General features: G+C 37.1%; 1 pseudogene; it reads left to right on the top strand.

Annotated features, from left to right (window-relative positions):
* Nucleotides 1-3,123: 3,123 nt before the first annotated feature.
* On the top strand, nucleotides 3,124-5,131 carry LOC142178858 (uncharacterized; annotated as a pseudogene).
* The last annotated feature ends 22,286 nt before the right edge of the window (nucleotides 5,132-27,417 follow it).

Raw genomic sequence — 27,417 nt, 5'->3', positions numbered from 1 at the left:
CTTTTGAACCCGATCCTTTCACCGGTGAAGACGAAGATGTTGGTTTTGCTTCCTCGACGGAGAACATTTCCTTTGCGACTGGTTGTTCTCCGTACACTACTTTGACACCTGTTGGTGTTGGGAATTTGAGGACCTGGTGTAGGGTCGAAGGTACAGCTCTTATGTTGTGTATCCACGGCCTTCCGAAGAGAGCGTTATATCTCATATCACCTTCGATCACGTGAAACTTTGTTTCCTGAATTGTTCCGGCAACGTTTATCGGTAGGGTTATCTCGCCTTTGGTGGTTTCGCATGCCATATTGAATCCGTTTAAAACTAAAGTTGCGGGTACGATCCGGTTTTGTAGGCCGAGCTATTTTATGACCTTCGATCTGATGATATTGGCCGAGCTACCTGGATCAATTAACAGACACTTAATTTTAATTTTATTCATGAGTACGGATATTACCAGTGCATCATTATAGGGTTGGATGATTCCCTCTACATCTTCATCATTGAACGATAAAGTCTCTGAGGGAGTGTAATCTTGAATTCGAGATCGCTTTTCCCTCACAATCGACGTTTTAGTGCGTTTAAGCATAGGTCCGTGAGGGGTATCGACACCGCCGATGATCATGTGAATGATGTGCTGTGGTTCTTCTACTTCGTTTTACTTGCCGAAGTCCTTGTTTTTAAAATAGTTCTTCGCCCTATCACCCAAAAATTCCCTAAGGTGTCCTTTGTTAAACAAGCGGGCCACTTCCTTTCTTAATTGTTTGCATTCTTCCATTTTGTGACCATGGGTGCCATGATATTCGCATATTTGATTGGGATTCCTTTGGGCCGGATCGGTCTGCATGGGTCGAGGCCATCTGGTATCTTTGATGCATCCGATAGCCGATACGATGGCAGATGCATCGATGTTGAAGTTATATTCCGATAATCGAGAAACTTCTATAGGATCGGCATATTTATCAAAGCCTCTCTTGCTCATAAGTCCCCGAGAATTTTGCCCCCGATCATACCTTCGGTTATTCCGAACTGTCTCATGTGCCGAACCGCGGTTCATCCGATCTGTGACGTACGGCTAGTGTCGGTCTCTGTTTGGCCTTTGTTCTCTATTGGTTTCCTTCAGAATTTTAGTGGTTGCGCGGTTCTGACGCGTGGGTTCATACGGAGATCCCAATTGATCATCTTCGACCATGATTTTCGATTGATACCGATTGTGTACATCCACCCAAGTTATTGCAGGGTATTCAATCAAGCTTTGTTTCAGCCGACGTGATGCTGTCGAACTCAGTCCGTCCAACCCTTAGGTAAAAGCTTGTACGGCCTAGTCGTCTGTGACTGGTGGCAAATCCATGCGTTCCATTTGAAAACGGGATACGAATTCCCTCAGTATTTCGTCACCCCTTTGTTTTACTTTGAATAGATCTGATTTCCTCGTTGCGACCTTTATGGCACCAGCATGTGCTTTTACGAACGAATCTGCTAACATGGCAAAAGAATCGATAGAATTTGGTGGCAAGTTGTGATACCAGATCATCGCTCCTTTTGCGAGGGTCTCTCCGAACTTTTTAAACAATACGGACTCGATCTCATCGTCTTCCAAATCGTTGCCTTTGATGGCACATGTATAGGAGGTGAGATGTTCGTTAGGATCGGTCGTACCATTATATTTGGGAAATATGGGCATACGGAATTTTTTGGGATTGGTTTCGGGGCCGCGCTCGATGGAAAAGGCTTTTGTATGAATTTCTTCGAATCCAGCCCTTTCATCATTGGCGGAGCCCCCGGGATCTGATCGATCCTAGCATCATATGTTTTGAATTTTTTGTCGTTGGCTTCGACTCGTTTTGTTAGTTCCTCGAGCAGTTTAGCAATTTCAGGAGCGGTTCCTGATTCTTCGCTCGTTCGATTTCACTGTGTCGGGCTCCGTTCTGGGGGTTACTTCTCGAAGAAGTGGATTGGAGTTTGGCTTACTTTGCATGTGAGTTTGGCTCTGCAACTGAGCTATCGTTACTTGTTGGGCTTGTAGCATTTCGAAAATCATACGCAAGCTGACCCCGATTTTCCCCGTGCTGTGGGTGTCTCGGGCTATGGGTCGAGCGCCGCCCTGAACGCTTCTCTCCTGCTCAGAACGCTGATTCGCTTCTAGAGCTATTCGTGAATTGATATCTACTGGTACTTTGGCTCGAATTTCGGGTTCCTCGATTCGAGCCTCGTTGCCGTTGTTGGGTAGCCTTTCGGCCCCGGACACCAAGTTGTTGGTTTCATCCTGAAGGCCGGCTTCGAGGTCGATTGGCTGAGCCATTGCTGGTATGAAGTTGTAAGCTGGAGTGTACTGTATATTTGTATCAAATAATCACTTGTTATCCTTAGCCCCACGGTGGGCGCCAAACTGTTTACCCGAAAATCGGATAACGTTGAATTTGTGTATGGTTATAAGGATAGGTAGATTCCTTTGACCTGAAGATAACAATACACGTATTTGTTATGCAAAATAGAAATGATGAACGAAGATACTTAGTGAGCTTAGAAAGATAAACACAATGAATTCTTAATATGCCAGAGCCTGTTTTTCTATTACAATCTATCTTCCTTTTATAGCCAAAGATCAACACTTTATCTATAACAACATAATAGAATAATATTACTAGTGGAGGACCCATGATGGTGTGTCTCCTCCTTAATTCCTGCCAAGATTCTCTCCCTTGGTGCGGTTGTAACAGTTTTCTGTCTGTGAGCTCGATACTGACTCGAGCTCGGTGTCGGATCGGAAACTCGGCCTTGGTTTCGAGCTTGGTGATCACTTTCGGGCATCAATGTTTGGGACCTGTGTTGGTCGATGTTCGCCCTGACGCTCGACGCCCCCATCTCGGAATTCGTTCGAGCCCTCCATGTAGATACCCTTTGACTGAGATGCCATCGTCGATCGATCTTCATGATCGAGGACCGGTTCTAACCGTATACAATGGTGTAAAAGAGCTTACTCTATCAAGTTATCTAAAAATAACTACAAATAATTATTAATAATAAATAGAATTGGTAATGTAAAAATTAGACAGGTAACTATTAGACAAGTTAAATTACACCGATATACAAATATTTTTCAGACTATTATGTGAAATTAAATTCATTTCAAAAATCTATTCACATCACAAACACAAAGAATCGCATGTAAAATAAAAATCCATTTATGCAAAAATTACATAAAAATACTACAGGATGCAATACTTACTTTGATAACCATAAGGTAAGAAATGGTAACATTGTTGATCAATTTGGCGAACTGGTATTCAACGCCAAAATAAGGCAATCAGATGTCTACTACTTCACCTCTCCCCCGTCTCCTCGCCGGAAACCACAATGCACCCTCCAAAATTATAGATATCACAACAACAAAAGTCACCATAACTTCTTCAAGACCCACCTGCCGCACATCCCAAGCAATTGTAGATGATTTTAAAAGATCATCGGAATCCCCCAAATTCCGATGCCAACGCTTCCATTATGAAATCACAGTTCGCCAACTTGCCCACGCCAACCATTTCTCCGGCATTGAAGATATTATCGAGCATAAAAAACAAAACCCAGATATTCGTAATGAGTACTTTGTCGCCCATCTTATTCTTCTTAATAGCAAAGCCAAAATGTATAATAATGCCCGTAAGCTCTTTGACGAAATGCCTCAACTAAATTGTCCGCGCACTGTCTTTTCCTTCAATGCCCTTTTGGAAGCATGTCTTAAGTCAGAGAGATATGATAAAATTGGCGGGTTATTTCGCGAATTGCCCCAGAAATTGTCAATTGAGCCTGATCTAGTGTCGTATAACATTGCCATTAAGGCATTATGTAAGGCTGGTTCATTGGATTCTGCCGTGTATTTTATGGATGAGATGGAAAAGCATGAGATCAAGCCAAATATTGTGACTTGTAATACGTTACTAAACGCATTTCATAAAAGTAAAAGGTTTTCTGCAGCTGCAAATTTGTGGGCTGTGATGGAAAAGAGACATATAGTCCCTGACCTTTACATACAGTTATAATATTAAATTAATTGGTTTGGTTAAAGCTAATGAGGTTTCAGAAGCGATTCAGTTCTTCGAGGAGATTGTTAACAAGGGTTTCAAACCGGACACATTCAGTTACAATGCTATGATAAAAATGTGTTGCTGAGAGGAATCTAGAGGAAGCTAAAATGTGGTATGAGAAGATGATGCAAAATGGATGCCTTCCAGATTATGCAACATTTACGATGCTTATTGCTTTGGCTTGTGATGCCAAAAATTTTGACGTTGCACAGCACTTGTGCAAGAAAGCAATCAAATCATTCAAAGCTATTTATAATAGTTTAATGCAGAGGGTTGTCGATGGCTTGGTTGAGCATTCTAAGATTGAAAATGCAAAAGAGCTGGTTAAGTTGGCCAAATCTTGTAAGAGCTTCTAGTATGAGCTTTCCTTGCCTTTGCATAACTAGTTGTTTCAACTATGTTTTAAATAGCTTGGATATTTTATTGGTTCCAGTGTGTGAAAGGAAACTATACTTACAACACGGAAAGAAGCATGTTTGCTATGTTCTGCTTGTTATTGATGATGCTCTTTCAGTCAGGTGCGAAGCTGTCTACGTATCCAATAACTGAGGACTTCATACATGCTGATTCGTTTTTGACTCTCTACCAGAACATGTAATTAACCGTTGGAAGGTTCGTATTCCTCGAGTTGTCATCTTTCTCGAAGGTGACTCGTAGATTTACGTTTATGTATGCATATGTGAAATAGAAGATTTATTATTGGAAAAAGGACAGAATTTTATGGCCACAAGGCAGTGTGATTTTCCCAGACAATGTAGATGTAATGGTAAATGTGAAGAGCACAATAGATGGACTTCAATGGGATAGCAGGATGGTTGATCACGAAGGTGGTCTTCATGTTAGGGAAAAGTTTCTAATTGCAACTAAGCAGTATTGGACAGCACCAGCCCCTGGCCAAGATAAACAACCTTTATAGCTTGTTCATGTGGCAAATGAATCTTCTATAATTTTGCAATCTGGCCAATTCTTTGCTTCCTTTGTTGATCTTATGATTTTTCATTGACCTCTCTATTTTTTGGCTTCAAAATAAACAAGAGGATATTGTGGTTTTTCCCTGAGATCATTCTTTTACCATTTGGCGTTCTAACCCGCATGTAAAAAAATTGAGTAATTTATACAAAATACAACTTATTTAATACTTATTTAAATATGTTACAACTGTTTTAGAAAATTGCATGAATATATCTTTTTTTAAATTTACAACATTTCATATCCCTAATATATCTCTCTTAATTGAATTAATAATATTGAATCCTTAATTTTCTCCTTCATTAACTAGATCGTGCAATATTAATCCTATTTCAAACCTATCACAACACACTCGTTCTCTTTAATATCTTATTATCTCATCTCAACATACCATATTGAGAAATCAACAGACATTCTCTTCTACAATTTCATGGGAGTAAAATTGTCTTTTTCAATATTTTTTTTTTAAAGAAGTTTTCTTCAATCTATTCGAACCTAAAATTTTGCTAACATTTCTAATATACGATGATGAGTAAGTAAGTACAAAATTATAAAGGTATAAATTTTTACAAGACAATATGTCAATATTACGTAAAACTTCATAATATTCAAGAAAATCGACTTTATTTGCAAATAGAAGGGGTTTAGTTGTTTATAAAACTTTAAAATTGTCAGTTAAATTCCAAGAAATTACCAATCAATAATCAAAATAAATGAAAAGACACTTCACTAATAGGAGCCCTAACCCAAACAACGGATAGATGCAAATCAACATATACTTACACAATACTCAAATACATATAGAATATAGTTAACATGAAAAAAAATAAACTGAAGGGCAATAAACCAACACGAACCGAATTCTTCTATTTGGTTGTAATTAACCGTTGGAAGGTTCGTATTCCTCGAGTTGTCATCGAATAAGGCATCTTTCTCGAAGGTGACTCGTAGATTTACGTTTATGCATGCATACGTGAAATAGAAGATTTATTATTGGAAAAGGACAGAATGTTATGACCACAAGGCAGTGTGATTTTCCCATAAAACCTATATATATAGGGTAAAATATGATATGACACGTGACTGACTAAAAATAGGACACGTATAATTCAAGATGAGATGGTTGAGGAACGAACACAGTCACTACGCTTGTCACCGGAACGGATAACGTTCATAAAAGTATATTAAAAGCTCTGCGCCCGGTAGCATTTGCTAAGGAATATTCTACAGCATTAACAATTGAAGTTGACACATGTTGTATTCGTTGTGTGTTTGAATAGAAGTGATATTAAGGCTTTGGGCAGTGAGGCCATTGCCTTAGGCCCCCAAATTTTGAAGGCCCCCAAATTTATTTTAAATTCTTATTATTATTGTTACTATTATATATTATATAATTTATATAAATAATTAGAATAAAAAAAGTGTTACAGTATATTTTTTGTTACTTAATTGAGGTTATTTTATACAATAAATTTATAAATTATGATAATTTTCTTCCCTCATTAATTAGTATATTTGACAAGAGTGGGTTGCTCTAGTGGTGAACACCCTCCACTTCCAATCAAGAGGTTGTGAGTGCTCATGCTTCACCTTCTGACAATTTAGGCACCGAGCTACATACTCCACTATGTCCGTTTTTATTCTCCTTCACCAACAGTGTTACCTCAAGTCCTGATATATCTTGGCGGCACCCGGATGAATGGAGTACAACGAACTTTCGAGTCACCCCAAGAGCAAGGTGGGGAGTTCTTGGAGGGAGAGTACCGAGGGTCTATCGGAAACAACCTCTCTACTCCAGGGTAGGGGTAAGGTCTGCGTATAAACTACCCTCCCCAGATCCCACTAGTGGGATTATACTGGGATTAAGGGCCTCTGAATATTGTTTCGCCTTAGGCCCCGAGATCTGTTGAGCCGCCCCTGCGTTACATCTCAATCAATGACCCTCATAATTGGCATTAAAGTAGGGCATGATCCTAGGACCTTTTTTCCTAGGCATAGCTATAAATAGTAAGCTCAGTTACCATTGTAAGGGACACGAATTTTCTGGCTAACTCACATGACTACATTCTATACATAATTTTAATACAACTTTGCTTTCTCGCTCTTTGATCTCAATCTTATTGCGTCCGGAAACCATGTTCCCGGACTCGTCAGTTCTGTCATTTACATTCTAAGGCTAAGTATTTTATATTTCATCAGTTATTTCGTTACTTTTTGGATCAAATTAATTCACTTGTCTAGAAATCACGAACAAATTCAACTGTATCGTTTTACGGGTAAACAATATATGTTTTGGTAAATGTGAAAGAGCACAATAGATGGACTCACGAAGGTGGTCTTCATGTTAGGGAAAAGCTTCTAATTGCAACTAAGCAGTATTGGACATCAATACAAACAACCTTCCTAACTTGTTCATGTGTCAAACGAATCTTCTATAATTTTGTAATCTGGCGAATTCTTTGCTTCCTTTGTTGATATTTTGTCTGTTTAATGGGTGTTTATGATTTTTCATTGACCTCTCTATTTTTTGGCTTCAAAATAAACAAGAGGATATTGTGATTTTTCCTTGAGATTATTCTTTTACCATTTGGCGTTCTAACCCGCATGTGAAAAAATGAGAAATTTACACAAAATACAACTTATTTAATACTTATTTAAATAAGTTATCACTGCTTTTAGAAAATTACATGAATACTTTTTTTTTCTTCAAATTTACAACATTGCATATCTCTAATATATATCTCTTAATCGAATTAATATTATTGAATCCTTAATTTTAAAAGTATGTTATTATAATATGTTCCCTTGAAATAGGACTTGAGAATTCATACATATAGTTTGTCAACAAGTAATGGAGGAAAACGGCCGTTTGCAATTTTGCATCAGCTCCGCCACTTTCGAAGGGCCTCAAAATAGCCATCCTAACCCATCCCTTTATCCTTTTCAATATTTCTTTTCAAAGAAGTTTTCTACAATCTAAATTAGAACCTAAAATTTGCTAAAAGTTTTATACGATGATGTGTAAGTAAGTAAAAATTATAGGGGTATTATCACTTTTAGCCCGCGTCAGAAACTATTTACATTTGGTAACCGAAAAAGTATATAAAATTTGTATAATTTTTGTATATAACATACCGAATGTGTGTGTATATATATATATATATATATATATATATATATATATATATATATATATATATATATATATATATATATATATATATATTCGGCTATTATTTTTACAGCGGCCATAAAGTGTCATTTTTCTAAAATTATAAAGGTATAAATTTTTACTAGACAATATATCAATATTACATAAAACTTCATAATATTCAAGAAAGTCGACTTTATTTGCAAATAGAAGGGGTTAGTTGTTAATAAAATTTTAAAATTGTCAGTTAAATTCAAAGAAATTATTAATCAATAATCAAAATAAATGAAAAGACACTTCACAAAAAGAAGCCGTAACCCAAACAATGGACAGATGCAAACCAAAATATACTTACACAACACTCACATACATATAGAATATAGTTAACATGAAAAAAAAAAAAAAAAACTGAAGGGCAATAAACCAACACGAACTGAATTCTCCTATTTGGTTGAAATAAATTATGTTATGTTAAGACTTGACTCTTTTTAATTTTTATAGTTGAAATTTAAATTATTTTATTATATTATAATACAATGAAGAATTAACCCTATAATATAATTGCAAACATTTTGTTGTCATACCAAGGTAGTTTTTGGCCATTTAGAAGGGGAGTTGTGACTAGTGAAAAAGTAAGGGATAAGACTGGATCAAATTTAGGAGAAATTTACACCGTGTGACAACATATAATAGGAATTGATAAATTTTTAGCCTTAGATTACATTTGACAAATTTCAAGATCCCTTAATTTTAGTGCGTCAGTTACACGACACCCACCCCCATTTTCAATAACCCCCCTATATTTAAGATTGTGTTTCTCTTCCAAAGGATGTCAAAAATATTTTCTCTCTTTCTTAATAAACACCTAAAATCTCTCTTTTATTTTTATATCCCCCCCCCCCCGAGTTTCCACCATTGACAGCCATTAAAAAGTTTTGAAGCTTTGAAATTGAATTCGGGTTTTCAAAAATCATTATTTGTTTGGATTGGGTATTGTTGCAAACAATTGAGAATATTGTTTGGAGTTTATATCTCAATTTTGAGGGTGTTTTGGTGAAGATTAGACTTGATTTTGGTTTAATTCAAGATTGAAACTCGAAAAAGAAGAAGAATAAGAAGAAGAAGACATGACATACAATATACTTACGAAATTGTAGTAAAGTTGTAGTAAATTTGTAGGTAAGTTGTATTATGTTGTAGTTATATATATATTTTTTTATTTGAATATTGTATGAAAGTTGAAAAATAGTTGCATTATGTATGAATCATTGTATAAAATTTGTATTTAAGTTATCAATACTATCTTTTTACATAAAGTTGTTGATATGTATCAAAATTGTATTAAGAGAGTAAGTTTTGATTGAAATTTTAGAGAGGAAGAAGCACACACCACACACAAAATATATACAAATCAGATACAAAATATACAAAAGACATATTGTATAAAATTTGTATAATAATTATATTTAAGTTGTGTGATGTTGTAGTTATATTTAACTGGGTAGAATTAATGTATGAAAGTTGTAGATAAATTGTAGATTAGTTGTAAATAAGTGTATACTGTATAGTTAGTGTAATTCAATATTACAAAATCAAATGCAATGTAACTAATTCAATATTACATTCTAAGTCGTAATTGACTATAATTTCATTGAGGGTAAAATTTGATTATATAATTTGACCAAATAACTTGTGACTATAATTGTTAAAAATGTCGATAAGTTCAAAATGTCTCTGTGCCAATTCTCAATACTTGTACTGAGTATTGCCATTTGTCTAAGTAATAAGGAGCCATATTTTCAAGTTGGTTACGTGATAGACCTGCAGGCTTTCGGTGCTTATGATGTAGTTTTGATTTCCTCCGCGTTACGAAAAGTAATGCATGTTTAAGGAAATCAATTGTGTTAAGCTGATAGCATAATCAGATAAATATTATTCGTTGAAAGACATTTGCTAAAGAAGAATTTCGTGATGCTTAATTGTGTGAATATTAGAGTTAAATGCCAAGAGGTGTTGTTATGTCAAATATCACCAGTTTCTCAAATTATACATGGGGAGGCAACTAGATTTTATCATCATACAATTATTTTTCAACTTTTATATAACATTCAAATAAAAAATATATATAACTACAACACAATATAATTTACCTACAATTTTACTACAACTTTACTACAATTTCGTAAGTATATTGTATGTCATGTCTTCTTCTTCTTCTTCTTCTTCTTCTTCTTCTTCTTCTTCTTCTTCTTCTTCTTCTTCTTCGAGTTTCAATCTGAAATTCAGCCATAACCAATTCTAATCTTCACCAAGCACCCTCAAAATTGAGATAAAAACTCCAAATAATATTCCCAATTGTTTGCAACAACACCCAATCCAAACAAATAATGATTAAAACTTAAATTCGAATTCAAAGCTTTATGATAGATTAGTGTTCAAATCTTCAATTCTTCCGACCTGGAGGTTACTTCAATAGGTTGATTGGCAGAACACAATTTTTAGGCTTACCTTATTGAGAGAGAAAGATGAAGAAAGAAAGAAAAATTAATGAGATATGCTACAGTGAGGAAAGAGGAGAGGAGAGAAAAAAAAGGAAAAGAATATAACTAAATTCCCTAATTCAAGGTACTAATAATGGATTGTATATAATTTCTCGTATCTGTTTCTGCTTATATGACTTACCGGGAGGTCTTGTTTTTGATTTCGAAGTGTTTTGGGACACTTAGTCCCTAAAACGGAAGCTTAAGTCTTAGGATTTTGACCGTAGTCGGAAGTGTGTGAAGACGGAACTCCAGGTTATTTTGGACTTAGGAGCGTGTTCAAACTGTGAATTTGAGGTCTGTAGCTAATTTAGGCTTGAAATGGCGAAAGTTGAATTTTGGGAAGTTTGATTGGGGGTTGACTTTTTGATATCGGGGTTGGATTTTGATTTCAGAAGTTGGAATAGGTCTGTAATGTTGAATATGACTTGTGTGCAAAATTTGAGGTCAATCGGACGTGGTTTGGTAGGTTTCAGCGCCGTTTGTGGAATTTGAAAGTTTAGAAGTTCTTTAGGCTTGAATCCGGGTGTAATTGGTGTTTTGATGTTGTTTTGAGTGATTCGAAGGCTCGACTAAGTTCGTATGGTATTTTAGGATTGGTTCATATGTTTTGTTGAGATCCCGAGGACCTCGGGAGAGTTTCGAATGCTTAACGAATTATTTTTGGACTTGGCTTGATAGCTGAAGTTCTAGTTTTAGCAAGTTCTAGTTTCCTTGTACGCGATCGCAGGTATTCATTCGCGATCGCGTAAACCTATTTGGGGAAAAGGCGAGTTTGTTCTATGCAATCGCAGAGTTAGGAACGCGATCGCATAACTTTTGTTGAATTTCGAGACGTGGGCCCGGGAGCCGGGTTTGGGACCATTTCGGATTTTTGGCTATAATTTAGTACTTTTCTTATGGAATTGATCCCTTTAGCCTATATTGATTGTATCGTTCTACTTATGACTAGATTTGAGACGTTTGGAGACTGATTTTAGAGGTAAAGGAATTTTAGAGTAGAGATTTGCTAGGTTTAAAGTAAGTAATAGTCTTAAATCAGGTTTTGAGGGTATGAAACCCCGAGAATTGGTATGATGTGAGTGTTTGGAGGTGACGCACATGTTAGGTGACGGGCGTGTGAGCGTGCACCGTGAGAGATTGTGACTTGGTCCGTCCCGCGAGACTGTAAAGTCGAATAGCCATTGTTATTACGTGTTTTTCCTTGTCTTTGAGCAATTGACTGCCTTTCATGTTAGAAACCATGCTTAGGCCATATGATATCACTGTTGGGACCCGTAACGGCTGTATACTTGTTGAATTGACTGCTAATTGTTGTCTTGTACTCAGTAACAGTCTTACTTGTGTGTTACATCTCTGCTCCCTCTCAGTTCTTGTTGATACTTGTTGTATTCTCTGTTTGGGCTGATTATTATGATATTCTATGAGCCCAAGGGGCTGGAGAGGTTAGTGACTGAGATAGGGCCTGAGTGCCGAACTGTGAGCTATGTTAGGGTATATTTATTGGGTTACACGCCGCAACGAGCCTTATGGCTATTTATGGATTGTGGATCGGGTTGCACGCCGCAATGAGCCTTATGGCTACTTATATGATTGGGTCGGGTTGCACGCCGCAGCGATATAACGCTTGGGCTGAAAGGAGCCTCTACGGAGTCTGCACACCCCAATGAGCGCATGTACCTATTGAGAGTATGTATTGAGGGCTGAGAGCCGAGAGTATGAGCTGTTGAGATGAGTTGAGTGACTGCTGCCTTGAGAGGCTGTACTTGATTTTATTTATTGTTGCACTTAGTTGTTATCTGTTGTTGTGGTGATATTTCTAGAAGATTCATATCTATTTTACTTGAGCTCGAACTGATTTGACTTACACCACCGGATTTGAAAGCATGTTCACTCTTTGCTGAAAACTTTTGAAATGAACTGTATTTTTATAGCTCGTCAGTGCTTCTCAGTTCCTTATTTATTTCTGTTACTTGCTGAGTTGGTTGTACTCATGCTAAACCCTGCACTTCATGTGCATATGCAGGTGTGTATGGTTCTGGCAGTTTCTGAGTTCGTGCGCGAGCTGACTATCGGAGACTTACGAGCTAGCTGCCGGCGTCCGCAGTCCTTGTTTCTCCTTTCTTATTATCTTTTCTCTCTTGTATTGGCATTTGGCACAGACTGTAGTAGACTCTGTTTTCTAGATTGGTTGTTATATGCTCATGACTTAGTGATACCCTGATGTCGGGCTATTTTTCCGCACTTATATTTTAATTGTGTTTTACCCCCGTTTTATGAAAAACAAAACTCCAGTTTTTTTAATGTCTTAATTAATTTCTGTTAAATTTTGAAAGTGTTTTGGAAAGGTCGGCTTGCCTAGTACCACGATAGGTGCCATCACGACGGGTTAGGTTTTGGGTCGTGACAGTAATATACAAAACTAGGACAATTTTGGTAAATAAGTTTCAAATATTGTATAGAAAGGAAAAAATCTCTTTTTTTAATGAACTTGAGATTTATTAGATAGACAAATAAGATTACAGATGCAAACAAACAAAATACAGATATATACCTACACGTATACACACATGTAGGGGTGTCAATTGTTCGGTTCGGCCGGTTATTTTATAAATTGTGTACCATACCAATTTTTCGGTTATTCTATTATCTATAACCAAAATTAGATTTTTCGAAACCGTCCCAATCGTTTTAGTTTCTCTTCGGTATCAGTACGGTTCGGTTAATTTTTGGTATTTTTTTAAAATATCATATAAAAGTTACTATTAAAAGTAGAATGCAATAAAACACGTACTTTTATAGGACTTAGCAAAACTTTCTAAATATTTTTACTGTTTAAAATATGATAAATTAAGAAAACATGAAAGATGACTAGAGTATAGATCCATCAACTATTCTACAATATCGTAAAAGAAATTAGGCAAATACTAAAAAGAATATATAAATTACATGGGTAAAAAGATATTAACCAAAAAGATACATGGGTAAAAAGATATTAACTAAGTTAAGACTCAAGAATAATTCATAAAGTTTATAGAATATTAATATTCAAAAAGATAAATCTAAATCATATGAAAGGAAACATATTCAATATATTGTAATTTGCTACTCATAATCGCTAGGATACCCTGTATCTTACTAGTGAATATGCTAGAAATAATTAAGCTTTAATAGGAGTAGCATTATAGGATTGGGAACTAGGATTTTGAGTTTAATTACTTGTGGCTTGTAACTGTTTTCATAATTTCAACGCCCAAGGAAAAATTTGATATTCTATTATTTTTAAACTTAATATATAAATATATTTTTCACATGTAAATTATTCAGTATGGTTCGGTAATTTTTCGGTTTATTTTTGTAAAATAAAAAAACTACCTTAATTATCGATACGGTTATATATTTATATAAAAACCTACGGTTTTATTAATAGAAACCTGGTACGGTAAGGTAAGGTACGGTTCAGTCGGTTTAGTCACTTTTTAAATATCCATTGACACCCCTACACACATATATCATACATTTTTTATCAATCCTATTTTATGGGTGGATTCGTTCTCATTTTTTCTTCTTCCCTTTTTTTTGGTTTAATTAAAAAATGATTCTAACATATCCACAAGAAATTATGTGTTATACACTAATATATACATTGTTGTATATCGTGATATACATTGTTAGATTTGACAATATAAAGTTAAATCGGAATCAAATCGTCCAATTGATTTTTAAGAGGGCAAAATTCATTTTGAATAAACTTACTTCAATTATGTATTGATCAAAAAAGAAAAATAAATTTTTGATATAACATGCTTAAGCAAGTTCTAAAATATAAAATAATAAATATAATTATGGGAGTAAATAAAATTTTGGTATACAAAGAAAATAAATTTTTGATATACACACAGAAGAAAAATAAACTTATGAAATCTATTTTGGTATACACATATTCTATGTGTTATACACTGCGATATACAAATAATATAATATTTTTATTGTTAGATACATTGATATAAAGGAAGCAATAACTATATATATAATTTCATATTTCTGATATACAAAGAATGAAAATAAATTTTTAAAATACCTGTTGATATACACAAATAAAGTTATGATATACATTTTATTATTGTGATATATATTTAGTGGCTACTTGGTGTCAATATCTATAACTAGGGCTATATCTGCTAATTATATGAGGATTTTTACCTAGTTATACTATAATAGAAACCTATTTACCACATTTATTTAGGTTCCTTATTAATTACTTTGTATATCTATAATTACAAGTTATATACAAAACCATAAAAAAGAAAAAAATTCAAGATCCCTTAATTTTAGTGTGTCAGTTACACGACACCCACTCCCATTTTCAATAACCCCCCTATATTTAAGATTGTGTTTCTCTTCCAAAGGATGTCAAAAATATTTTCTCTCTTTCTTAATAAACACCTAAAATCTCTCTTTTATTTTTATATTCCCCCCCCCCCCCCGAATTTCCAATTCTTTTCTTTTTCCAAAGGTTTTCAAACCCAAATTCTCTCTTTCTTACTAATCACCCAAAATCTCTATTTCTTATTGATACAATGCAAACGAAATTCAGAATATTGCTGTAGAATGACGTTGTGGGTAAGTTTTGAATCTTGTTTTCTTTCTTTCTAAAATCTTTATTGTATGTGACTTGTATATGATACATCAATACCCAAAACAATACTTGATACAATACTAATACAATTACAATACGATTATATTAGATTTTTAATGTAGAGTTGTGATTGAAACTTGAAGAAGATGAAGATCATAGTTGTATCGCAATTTTTCAGAAATGTATCGCGATTGTATTATATATATCATAATTGTTGAAGGAATTGTATTATAAATGTATGATAATTATATATTTATTGTATATTGTTACGAGCAGTTGCGAGTTCATGACGTATTTAACAGTTTGTATCACAAATATATGATAATTGTATATTAATTTATTAGTATTGTATCAGGTATTATTTTGGATATTAATGTACCATATTCAAGTTAGATGCAATTGTGATACAAGTATGATACAATTATGTATTAGGCATTGATGTATTTGATACAATTCAAATACAATTATGATACGGTTATCATACAATTTCTGAATATTTTCTCATTTTCAGTGTTGTCCAGTCTCCCAACAAAAGAACAATGCAATTGACGATTTTTTAATAATATAAAGCTGTCGGCAATGGTGGGAAGAGAGAAGATCGAGATTCTGGGCGTAGATTAAGGGATTTTAATGTAAAAAAAAGGAGAGATAATAGGAAAGGGAAAAAAAAGAGGAAAGGATGTAATTAAATCTCTTAATTGAAGGCACTAATAAAGGGGTGAGAGCCTTTTAAAGAGCAATATATACAATTTGTAAGAAAAACCTAGATACTTATTAAAAACTATATGTCATGACCCAAAATCCATTAAAGGTCGTGATGACGCCGGACACTGCTGTCAGGCAAGTCAAAAATAAATACTTAATTTGGTTCTCATTTTAATATTTTTGAAATTATATTTTCTTCAATTAAATAGTAAAAGATGGAATTTACAGAGTAAATAATAATATTTTCAACAATTTCAATACAGGACAACCCATAATAACCCCAAAACCCGATGTCACAAGTGCATGAGTATCAACTAGGAATATAAAATAAAATACAACATCTGTCCGGAATACAAATTTGGACAGGAGAAATATAAATACTCTGAAGGAGACTCTGCTGGCTATGGATCGTAGTATAGAATGCAGCTCACATAAGTCCCCGCAATAACCGCGGCTCTGCGCCCACAAGGCCACTAGACATATATGTACATGCACAAAAATATGCAGCAAGTGTAGTATGAGTACGTAAATCAACGCGTACCCAGTAAGTATCCCGCCTAACCTCGAAGAAGTAGTGACGAGGGGTCGACTCCAACACTTACTAAGGGCTAACAATAAAATACCGATATTATAATTAAGCGTGGATTGTATAGAACGGCTGTAAACTCAATAACATGAAATAAGTAAATAATTCTTTTGTTAATAGGAACTTTCCAAATTTATTTTCGTCATTTAACATTTTTGTATCTCGGGTCAATGAAAGCAATATCAATTATTATCAATTCCAAAGATATATCATGCGCAAATCATGGCGAGGTCGTACGGCCCGATCCAACATAAATATTTAAATTGTGCATTGCCGAGGGTCGAAGGATGCGAACCATAGATGCATCTATCTGCTACCGAGGCGTTCGGCCCACTCCACAAAAGAGAAAACACATTAAACAACCAATTCAAGATTTATTATGGGGCAAATATTCCAAGAATTTCAAATTCTCATTTAACGGTCAAGTAAATAAAGTTTAACCTTTTTACAATTCCTTTATCGAGTTTCTTAATGTTTTAAATAATTAAATTAACAAGTAGGGCACACTGACTCTCATCACCTCGTGCATACGTAGCCCCCACAAATAGAAACACATAATAATTTGATTCACCTATGGAGTTAATTCCCTCTTACAAGGTTAGAAAGGAGACTTACCTCGCTCTGAAATTCCATAACTGGCTCCAAACACTTTCCAATAACTGAAATCAATGCCCATCGCTCCAAAACTAGTCAATAAAGGTGCAAATCCATAAATATATGCTCTAATACTCATTATTATTCAATTTTCAACAATTTTCAACTCCGCTAAAAAAGTCGATAAAAATCGCTCTCGGGCCCACGTGCCCGGATTCCGAAATTTTTCGAAGATAAACATTACCCATGGCATCACGAACTCAAATATATAATTTACTCTCAAATCCATGCCCAAATTCGTGGTCAAAATCCAAAAATATAAATTTCTAGATTTTCTAAAAAATCCCAAATTTTCACTAATTTTTCATGAATTTCCATGTTAATATCTATATATAATCCAAGTATTTAACTTGCAATAGGTGAGAATCACTTACCTTGACATAGATGATGAACATCTCCTCTTCAAAAGCTCAAAACATCGCCCAACCAAGAGAGAAATGAGTGAAATGGGCTAAATCCCGCTTTAAAAACATTCTGCCCAGCACAGTCGCCCCTTCTTCGCGTTCGCGACCAAAGCCTCGCGTTCGCGATGCCTTCAGGCCCTACTGCTTTGCGTTCGCGGTTGAAGCTTCGCGTTTGCGAAGGCTAAATGACTCTAGGCCCCTGCTCCCTCTCTCTTATTCGTGTTAGCGTAGCCTTGGCCGCGTTCGCAGAGGCCTTCCCAGCTATTGCCTCACGTTCGCGTCCACTGCCTCGCGTTCGCGAAGGCCAAATCCCAGCAGCCTCAAAATTCCTCTTCGCGAACACGGGACTCCCTTCGCGTTCGCGAAGAAGGAAACCAGATACTAACAACAGCAGTTCCAAAACAGCTCAAATTGGTCCGAAACCACCCCGAAACACACCCAAGGTCCGCGGGACCCCGTCCAATCACACCAACCAGTTCCATAACATAACACGGACCCGATCAAGGCTTCAAATCACATAAAATATCATGAATCGCACCCAATTCATGCTTAATGAACTTTAGGACTTCAAACTTCTACATTCGATGCCGAAACCTATCAAATCTCGTCCGATTGACCTCAAATTTTGCACACAAGACATAATTGATATTACGCACCTACTCCAACTTTCGGAATCAGAATCCAACCCCGATATCAAAAAGTCCACTCCCGTTCAAACTTTTCAAAAACTTCAAATTTCCATTTTTCGCCAAATGACCCCGAAACGACCTACGGACCTCCAAATCCACTTCCGGGCTCGCTCCTAAGTCCAGAATCACCATACGGAGCTATTCCCAGGCTCGAAATCCCAATCGAACATCGATAACATTGAAATTCACTTCAACCCAAATTTATGAAATCCTTCCAAAATGCCAACTTTCCACAATAGGCGCTGAAATGCTCCCGGGTCATCCAAAACCCGATCCGGACATATGCCCAACTCCAAAATCATCATACGAACCTGTTGGAACCTTCAAATCCCGATTTCGAGGTCGTTTACTCAAAATCACACCTTAGTAAATTCTTCCAACTTAAAGCTTCCAAAATGAGAATTTTCTTTCAAAATCAACTCCGGATTTCCCGAAATTCAATTCTGACCACACGTACAAGTCATAATACTTGAAGTGAAACTACTCAAGGCCTCAAACCATCGAACGATATGCTAAAGCTCAAAATGACCGGTCGGGTCATTACATTCTCTCCCACTTAAACATACGTTCGTCCTCAAACGTGCTAAGAACTGCTCTGAAGTTGTCTGAAATCACCGTTTAACACCTTATGCACCTACCCGTGCTACCACAACTTTGTTGAGCATATTAGCTCGAGCCAGTCTGAAGATCTTCCCCTTTATTTAGTCGAGCAAGTCTTAGAGTCAAATTCCAACATCCGGAATTCTCCACCAGGCCTGTTTCCAACATACGAATACCCTATCAATTACTACACACTGAACCAAACACGATTGTATACCCTTACTAAATTCTTACCATGCACCGCATAATTCACATGACCATAATAACATCCTCTGATAACAATAGCCAAAATTCAACAAATCTGATGCCTACGACACACTTCATAACACATATAAGTCCTGTTCTAACTCTTGCAATACTGCCATGACGGAAGAGATGTGTAGAAATTCATAACCAACTTCCGGGTCAACGAATCATTGAGTCTCTCCTCCTGACAAGAACCATTACCTCATCATGAACCAAATAACGATATTTGCTCTTAAATATGCCTCATATAAATCCGATCGCACTGATCTCAGGTCCAAAAATCTCGCCTCACCCAGTACAAGTCGTTCCGGCAATAAGCCACCACAAACACTACCAAAGGTCTCATATGATGTCACCATGTGCCAACAATCCACAAACTCGAATGTGGTAAATAAGGAAAACAAACTCTGGAAAGAACTACTCAACCTACGTAACTAATTAAACAACCGAAAAGGTGTCATGAATTTTTCTTAGAAAATGCGGGATAAAACACACAGGAATAGATATAGGGAACTGTACTCAACATCACACTGTTACGGCGTACAACCCGATCTACACATGATACCGTTGCGGTGTGCAACCTGATCCAACCATGATACCCGTTGCGGCATGCAACCCGATCCAAACAACATCTCCATGGCGGCGTGCCACCCGATCCAACCATATACCCGTGGCGGCGTGCCACCCGATCCACACATAATATTCTAAGGAAAACACACATCGAGCCGTAATGCTCATACTCACGAAATACCCGAATATCAACCATAAGCATGCCAAGTGCATAATACAAATCCTGGGGAGATGGGTAGTGTCATACCTATAAAACTCAAGCACAACTAAGGTGCGATATATGATCTACATCTCGAGAGCCATCCTGCTCACATAACACCACCGCTACATGGGACCTCAACACATTGTACAAATAATCAAGCCGTCTTACAACCTACATGGCACAATAGAGTATTACCTGAAGTAGCAGACGACGAAAATAACATCCAACGCCTGAATACTCCTCCATAAGGAATGATATGCTGAATGAACACACCCAGGCTGGTGTAGAGTACACATCTACATTTGGACACATCAACGGACCCCAAACCGATTCTGATCATACCATGCTTGGGCAAATACCCTCTCAAGGATCCACAATGACCTTTTTCCCATGACACACAAGAACAACCATCAAATTCGAAACAAACTTCCACAATTCACAACCAACTGAATAGAGCGCATTTCAGGCCTAAACTCTCACATTAGCGATAGTACCAAATCTCCATACTTGGTTTCAATCTTTAATCGATCAAGTGACTACATGACACACTTATGCAATCTTCTCGTGGGATACGCTCCCACGACCTTCCGCACCAGGTAACAAGTCTGCACATCCATACCACCGGCCACACTAATGTTGTAAAGCAAATCAAGAAGCCGCAAATCACTACACAAAGCCTCTTACACAAGACACCGATCTCAGATGATGCTAAAGATAATACCAGCTTACTCTAAACATCTGAATTCTTCCCTGGTCATCCGAGCTCGTGACATTCTTGTTAACACCGAACCGCAACCTTGATCCTTAGCTTCCAATTTCCCATGCCGCTCACTGCACCTAACATGCCAATACGTGAGAGTACCAGAATTCTATAATAATCCCTGATCCACTAATAGAATAAACACTTCATCATATAGAAACCTTTTACTTAGCTCATTTCAGAAGAACCAATGCAACACACAACTAAATTCCCAAACCGTAGAAAATACAACCTCATGTCGTAATCTAAACTTCCATAACTCTTCCGAAAATCCCTTTACACAACAAAGCCATACGAATCGAATACCTCCCAAATCAACCAAGTTGTGGTGGAGCTCAAGCCCAAGCGTACAACCACAAACTACATGTATAACTTCACATGGAGAAACTAGTCACTGCCATAACCGTGCCGATTCAACCATTACCAACCGAGCCACTTCTTCTAATTTACTCGGGACTTGCCCTAGAAATAATAATAGCTCCATTCAAAACATCATGAACCCAAATCCTCACTCATCCTGAGTGACTTTATTTCACGAGACCACATTGTCTCCAAAACCCACAAACCATCTCATACCCCCCCTTATGCGCATATTCGCATCTTCAACCGGTACAACCATTCTGAAAAATCCCTCTATGAATCCGAAGTCATTTTCTCCCATTTCTCCAATGCCACACTGCAGACCGAAGATAATGTAGAACACTCCAAGCCACTTTTCATAATCCACTGCAAAAGCTCAATACTTAACCATACTACTGGCTCGAAATCCTCAGGCACCACACTTAAATTTTTGAACCTACTAGGACTATTGTTGAGAGTCACCCACTCTGACTTGTTCCCGAATATAATCACACTCCAAGGCCCTACTGGCACATGAACACCCTCTCAAAGAAGCAACCGGCTAAATTCCTTTCCTTGTACATCACATCTACATGAAGCATAAACTCCGAGTCTTCCCAAAGCCTGAACATGAATCGATAAGGCCAATTGTAGCACACATTCCTCAAATCCTTGGCTTAAATCACCATTGATGTTCTCTTTCCTTAGTCGTAACAACCCAACCAATATGCCGATAACCAGAAACCTCACAAGTAGACAACCATGCAATCCAATCGTAGGCGGTGGGGCTCTCCCACTTAGCTTGAAGCTACCATTACATGACCCTGGAACCTACCAAGATTCCTCCTTCCTTACTGACATGACCTCGCACAATCGAGATGCCAAATTCCTCGAAATCTTCCTGCTAACTATTTCATGAACGCTCCGAATCACTAGCCACATTTACATACTCGACCTCTTACCGGATAGCCAGTAAAATTCTTCATAGAAGCTTTATCAACAACACGCAACCGCTAACCTGCTCACAGGAGATATCCCACCTGTGGAAAATCCGCCGACCTCTTTCAACAACGCTACACCGGGTACAATTACTATGAAACCACTAAACCATCCTGAGCCCGTGCTCATTCACTAGCTGTACAAGTCCGTTCACTCCCCATTGACATCAACTAAAGGTGCAACGATGCATTCCAATCCAAGTCATGTTGCCTCCCTCTTTATATTAAGCAACTCCCTCCTGTCGTATCCAACCTTCCTCAGTAGTAGCCAATATTCCAAATTAGTCTGTTGTCCTAGTCGCTGTCCACCATGAATCCCAAATCACTCTTAACTTTCCCCAAGGCATGTAGCTATCCTACCACAGAACCCATATACTACTCTGCCACTCTCCCACTTTGGTCAAACCCTCTCCTTTAAGCAATTACTCGACTTCCGCTTCTCACGCTTGGCTTTCTAGAAATTTAACCACCACAAGACACCTTCCACATGTCCTTCATAATCCTTCGCTGCCCAATTGTTGCTTAAATCAGAATCTATCTCGGTAGCACTTGAACTAATCGATTGCTACCAACTTCAAACTTTTCCGTAGATCATCTTTCTCGAGCCATCAACACTAGAAACACCAATTCAATTCTGAAATTGCTACACCCCATTATTTCTGACAACCGCTTCTCCGGCACCATTTCACAACACCCCGCCCCGAAGGCGAATTGAAGAAGACCACAACACCGACGAATTTAATGCATTCAATCCAAGACGACGACACCACATCACAAATGAAAATTCCATCGCTCTCGAAATACCCAGTCTCGTTACTCCATCAACCCAAACCTGAATGTTCGTAGTCCGATTGCCTCTCCTCCGCCAGAACTAAATGCTGAACCACTAAGCCGTGAAATGAGAAGTCCTTATATAAAGTCATTTACTGCCGCGATCCATAGATAAACACCCTACCATTACACCAACACTATGCGATAGCAACGCACGAATTATCATAACAATCAGTGCCAAATCTAAAACCGTAGGCAATACTAATACTGAGCTGAAATGACAGAACAACCTTCCGCAAGGCGGCGACAATAGCCCAATCAAATACGCAGGGAGAAACATCTTGCACCACATCTGCAGTACCACTAAAATTCCTCGATTTCCAAATTTATAACAAGCGCTTCACGTCACATAAGTGTCACGACCAAAACCGATGGGCCGTGACGGGCACCCGGTACCTTACTCAACCGAGAACTAACGTAACGTATCTTTCGTATCATACTATCATAGGTAATTGAGCCGGAGAGGTTGTCTTGAGATAAGTAGAATAAAACATGAGGAAATACTCAATATAGTGTGACCCAACTTGATATACCGACTTATACATATGATGTGCTGGCCTATAAGGACATACCAGTATCCGTATACATGACATTTGTCTACAAGCCTCTAAGAGTACATAAATATCATAAAGGTCGGGAAAGATCCCCGACATACCAAACAATACATATTCAAATCATACTGACCAAGTAGGCAACTCCGAAGCAAGTGGAGTACACAAACACCTTCTGCTGAGCTGATAGCCTACTAGGAGAACTCTCAACCTGTCTATCGGGATCTGTAGGCATGAAACGCAGCGTCCCCAGGAAAAAGGGACGTCAGTACAAATAAAGTACCGAGTATGTAAGGAATGAACATTAGTAAATAAAAGTCATGAGAGAAACATGGAGTAAAAGACTCGACATGTAAGCCTGAATAGCTCTGTGAATTATTTAATATTTAAAATACCATGCATATGCATATAAATGTCATACCATGCATAGGTATATGCGTTCATAACATCATCAAGCCTCTGAGGGTATCCCATCATATCATCTCGGCCACTGTGGGCAAAATCATCAACGTATACCAGCTGATCAGGTGATGGTGCGAATATAACGCCATAACCTCTTCTTATATCCCATATACATATAATATACGAGTATATAACGTCTTCTGGTCATGGGTCAATGTACATGTATAAATGCATGAAATGCATAAGAAATACGTTAATAAGATTTCTCGAATATCATAAAATCAATATGCCTTTCGGACAAACTTTATCAAATACGTATTTTTCTGAGACCCATGAACAGAGGATATAATAATAATTCACATGGAGAATCAAGAATATAGACACCCCTAGTATTTCTATGAATAGAGTCATTTATGAAAGTTGTGTATTTTGCTCATTTCATTTGTATCATTTGGATCATGCCAAAAAGAAAGAAGGGATAGCCTTAATATACCTTAAATCCGTTGAGTACTTAATACCTTCCAAGAAATTCTTCAAAAAACTCAATTCAATCTACCACATCATAAGGAGATTCAAAATTAGTGCTGAGTAAAGGCTAAGTCCTCAACATAAACTAGTAACTCGTTTAAGTAAATTTGGGCAGTATCTCCCCTGTAACTAGGCCCTCCTCCAATACCATATACCAACAAAAATAACAATATGTAAGAATCATTTTATCTTTATCTCCATCACAATATACCACAAAATAGCCCACACACCCTAATCACTTCATATATAAAACGACAACCAAAGTAGTAACAAACAACTTTAAAAAATGTAACGACGATCGACCAGCCTACCATTTCATCATTATGTGGTGTTTCTCCGCACCATTTGTCCTCCAAAACTCCATTAAACAGTAGAAAAATATACAGCCCAAAGGCAACACGAAACAGCCCACAAAACAGTCCACTACAAGTCAAATAACTCGAACTCACGACTTCCGATCACCGTCCAGTGAGTTCTAACTATTAGGAAACGAATTTATCAATATCCCTTGATTTTTAAACACTTAAATACAGAAAGTACACATTTTCTTAACTATGAAGTACCTTCCAAAACTCAAACTATAAAGATTAAGAGAGGCGATATAGCGATACTTTCGTCGTAGGGATCGTTTTAATGTTATCGCTTCTTGATTCCGTGCTCGGGATGATAATATTGTTTGAAGCTCTTGTAGAGAGCTTAAGAGTAAAGTTAGGGGTGTTATTTAGGCGAGCTCTCTGGAAAAATGGAGAAAGAGACGAGATGGGATGTAAATATCCCATTTTTTTAAAAGTAAAAAAGGTGCTACTTGGCACCCTATGATTGGCCCTTCTTCCAACGCTTACAACATTTTATCCGGATGTTGTATGAACGAACGGTTAAGTGCATTGGAAACTAAATTACAAGACCTTCAATTTGGTATATAATATGTCCCAAAAATACCTCATATAGCACACGAAATATATTTTTCAAAAAACTCTGTTACATAGCAAATCCTTAGTCGGTTTTTCCGCAACTTTAATACGATTTTCCCCAAACTTCATATTTTCTATACAAACATCATATATAGCCATATTATGACTTTAAAATTATTTAAATCATTATTAACAAGTCTCATATTCATTTCGTCACCTTGGGACGCACAAGGGTAACAATCTTCCACCCTAGAAACATTCGTACTCGAATGTTAAACTCCCAGAAATCTATAGAAATTTTTGCAAAGTATCCTCTGTAACGGTACTACTACCAACTTTTCACACAGCAAACCCAACAATACAAAGCCACACAGGACCACAATCATCAATAACAACAATGGCCTCACACGACCAATAAAAATAACTAACATAAGAATCAAGTACCATATACGTACCTAAAGGCTGTGATGTCTCAGTCTGATCCTCCTCCGGAAGTGGAAACAAGTGAGGATACCTAGTCTTCATTTCTTCTTCAGCTTCCCATGTCATCTCCTCCACATTATTATTAATCCAAAGTACTTTAACCGAAGCTACATCCTTAGTTCTTAACCTCTAAATTTGTCTATCTAGTATAGCAATGGGAGCTTCCTCATATAATAGCTACTTTGTAACCTGAACATCGTCAACTCGAATGACTTTAGAGGGATCTCCAATACACCTACGGAGCATAGACACATGAAATACTGGATGTACAGACTCTAATTTGGAAGGCAAGTCTAATTCATATGCTACTTGGCCTACTCTGCGTATAATCTTATAATGTCCAATGTACCGAGGGCTAAGCTTTCCTTTCTTACCGAATCTCATAACGCCTTTCATCGGTGATACCTTTAGGAATACCCAGTCATCTACCTGAAACTCCAAGTCTTGTTGTCGATTATCTACATAGGACTTCTGACGACGTTGTGCTGCTAATAGCCTTTACCTTATAAGCTTAATCTTCTCAACTGCCTGTTGTACCAACTCTGGTCCTACTAACTTAGTTTCCCCAATCTCGAACCATCCGATAGGTGACCTACACTTTCATCAGTAAAGATCTTCGTATGGAGCCATCTGAATGCTGGAATGATAACTATTATTAAAAGCGAACTAAATAAATGGAAGATGATCATCCCAGCTACCCCTAAAGTCCATCACACAATCCCGTAGCATATCCTCCATTGTCTGAATAGTACGTTTAGCCTAACCGTCTATCTGGGGATGAAATGATATACTAAAACTTATCTGAGTCCCCAATCCTTTTTGGAAGGACCTCCAGAAATTAGCTGTAAACTGAGCACCTATATCTGAGATAATAGATATAGAGACACCATGAAGTCGTACTATCTCCCTAATGTAAAGACTTGCATAATCCTCTGCTGAATAAGTAGTCATGACAGGCAGAAAATGGGTTGATTTTGTAAGTCTATCGACAATAACCCATATAGAATCACACTTACGTTGGGTACGAGGTAAGTCTATGATGAAATCCATATTAATCACTTCCCATTTCCAAGTCAGAATCTCTATAGCCTATAATAATCCACCGGGTTTCTGATGCTCAATCTTAACCTGCTGACACTTTGGGCACTGAGCAAAAAAAACTCTGTTATATCCTTCTTCATTTTGTCCCACCAGTATATTTCCCTGATATTATGATACATCTTCGTAGCTCCTGGATAAATAGAATAACGAGAATAGTGAGCTTCTCCCATAACCTGCTGGCGCAGCAACCCTGCCACATTAGAATACATAATTGATCTCGATATCTGAGGACTCCATCTCCTGTAATTTAAAATGGTGTATTCTCCTTTTGAGGGGATGCATCTCTGTAATGATCTAGCATAGGATCCTCATACTAGCATTCCTTCACTTCAATTACTAAAGAGGATATTGTCGTGTCCTGAATAGTAACTTTGGTATCACCTGATTCTAGTAATCGAACTCCAAGACTAGCTAGATGATGAATCTCATAGGCTATCCCACACTTCTCTGGTTGTAAATATGACAGGATACCCATATATCTACGG

This window comes from Nicotiana tabacum, unplaced genomic scaffold (assembly GCF_000715075.1).
Source record: "Nicotiana tabacum cultivar K326 unplaced genomic scaffold, ASM71507v2 Un00006, whole genome shotgun sequence".
Classification (NCBI taxonomy): Eukaryota; Viridiplantae; Streptophyta; class Magnoliopsida; order Solanales; family Solanaceae; genus Nicotiana; species Nicotiana tabacum.
Note: the sequence above shows the minus strand (reverse complement) of the source record. Positions and strands in the feature narration are given on the sequence as shown.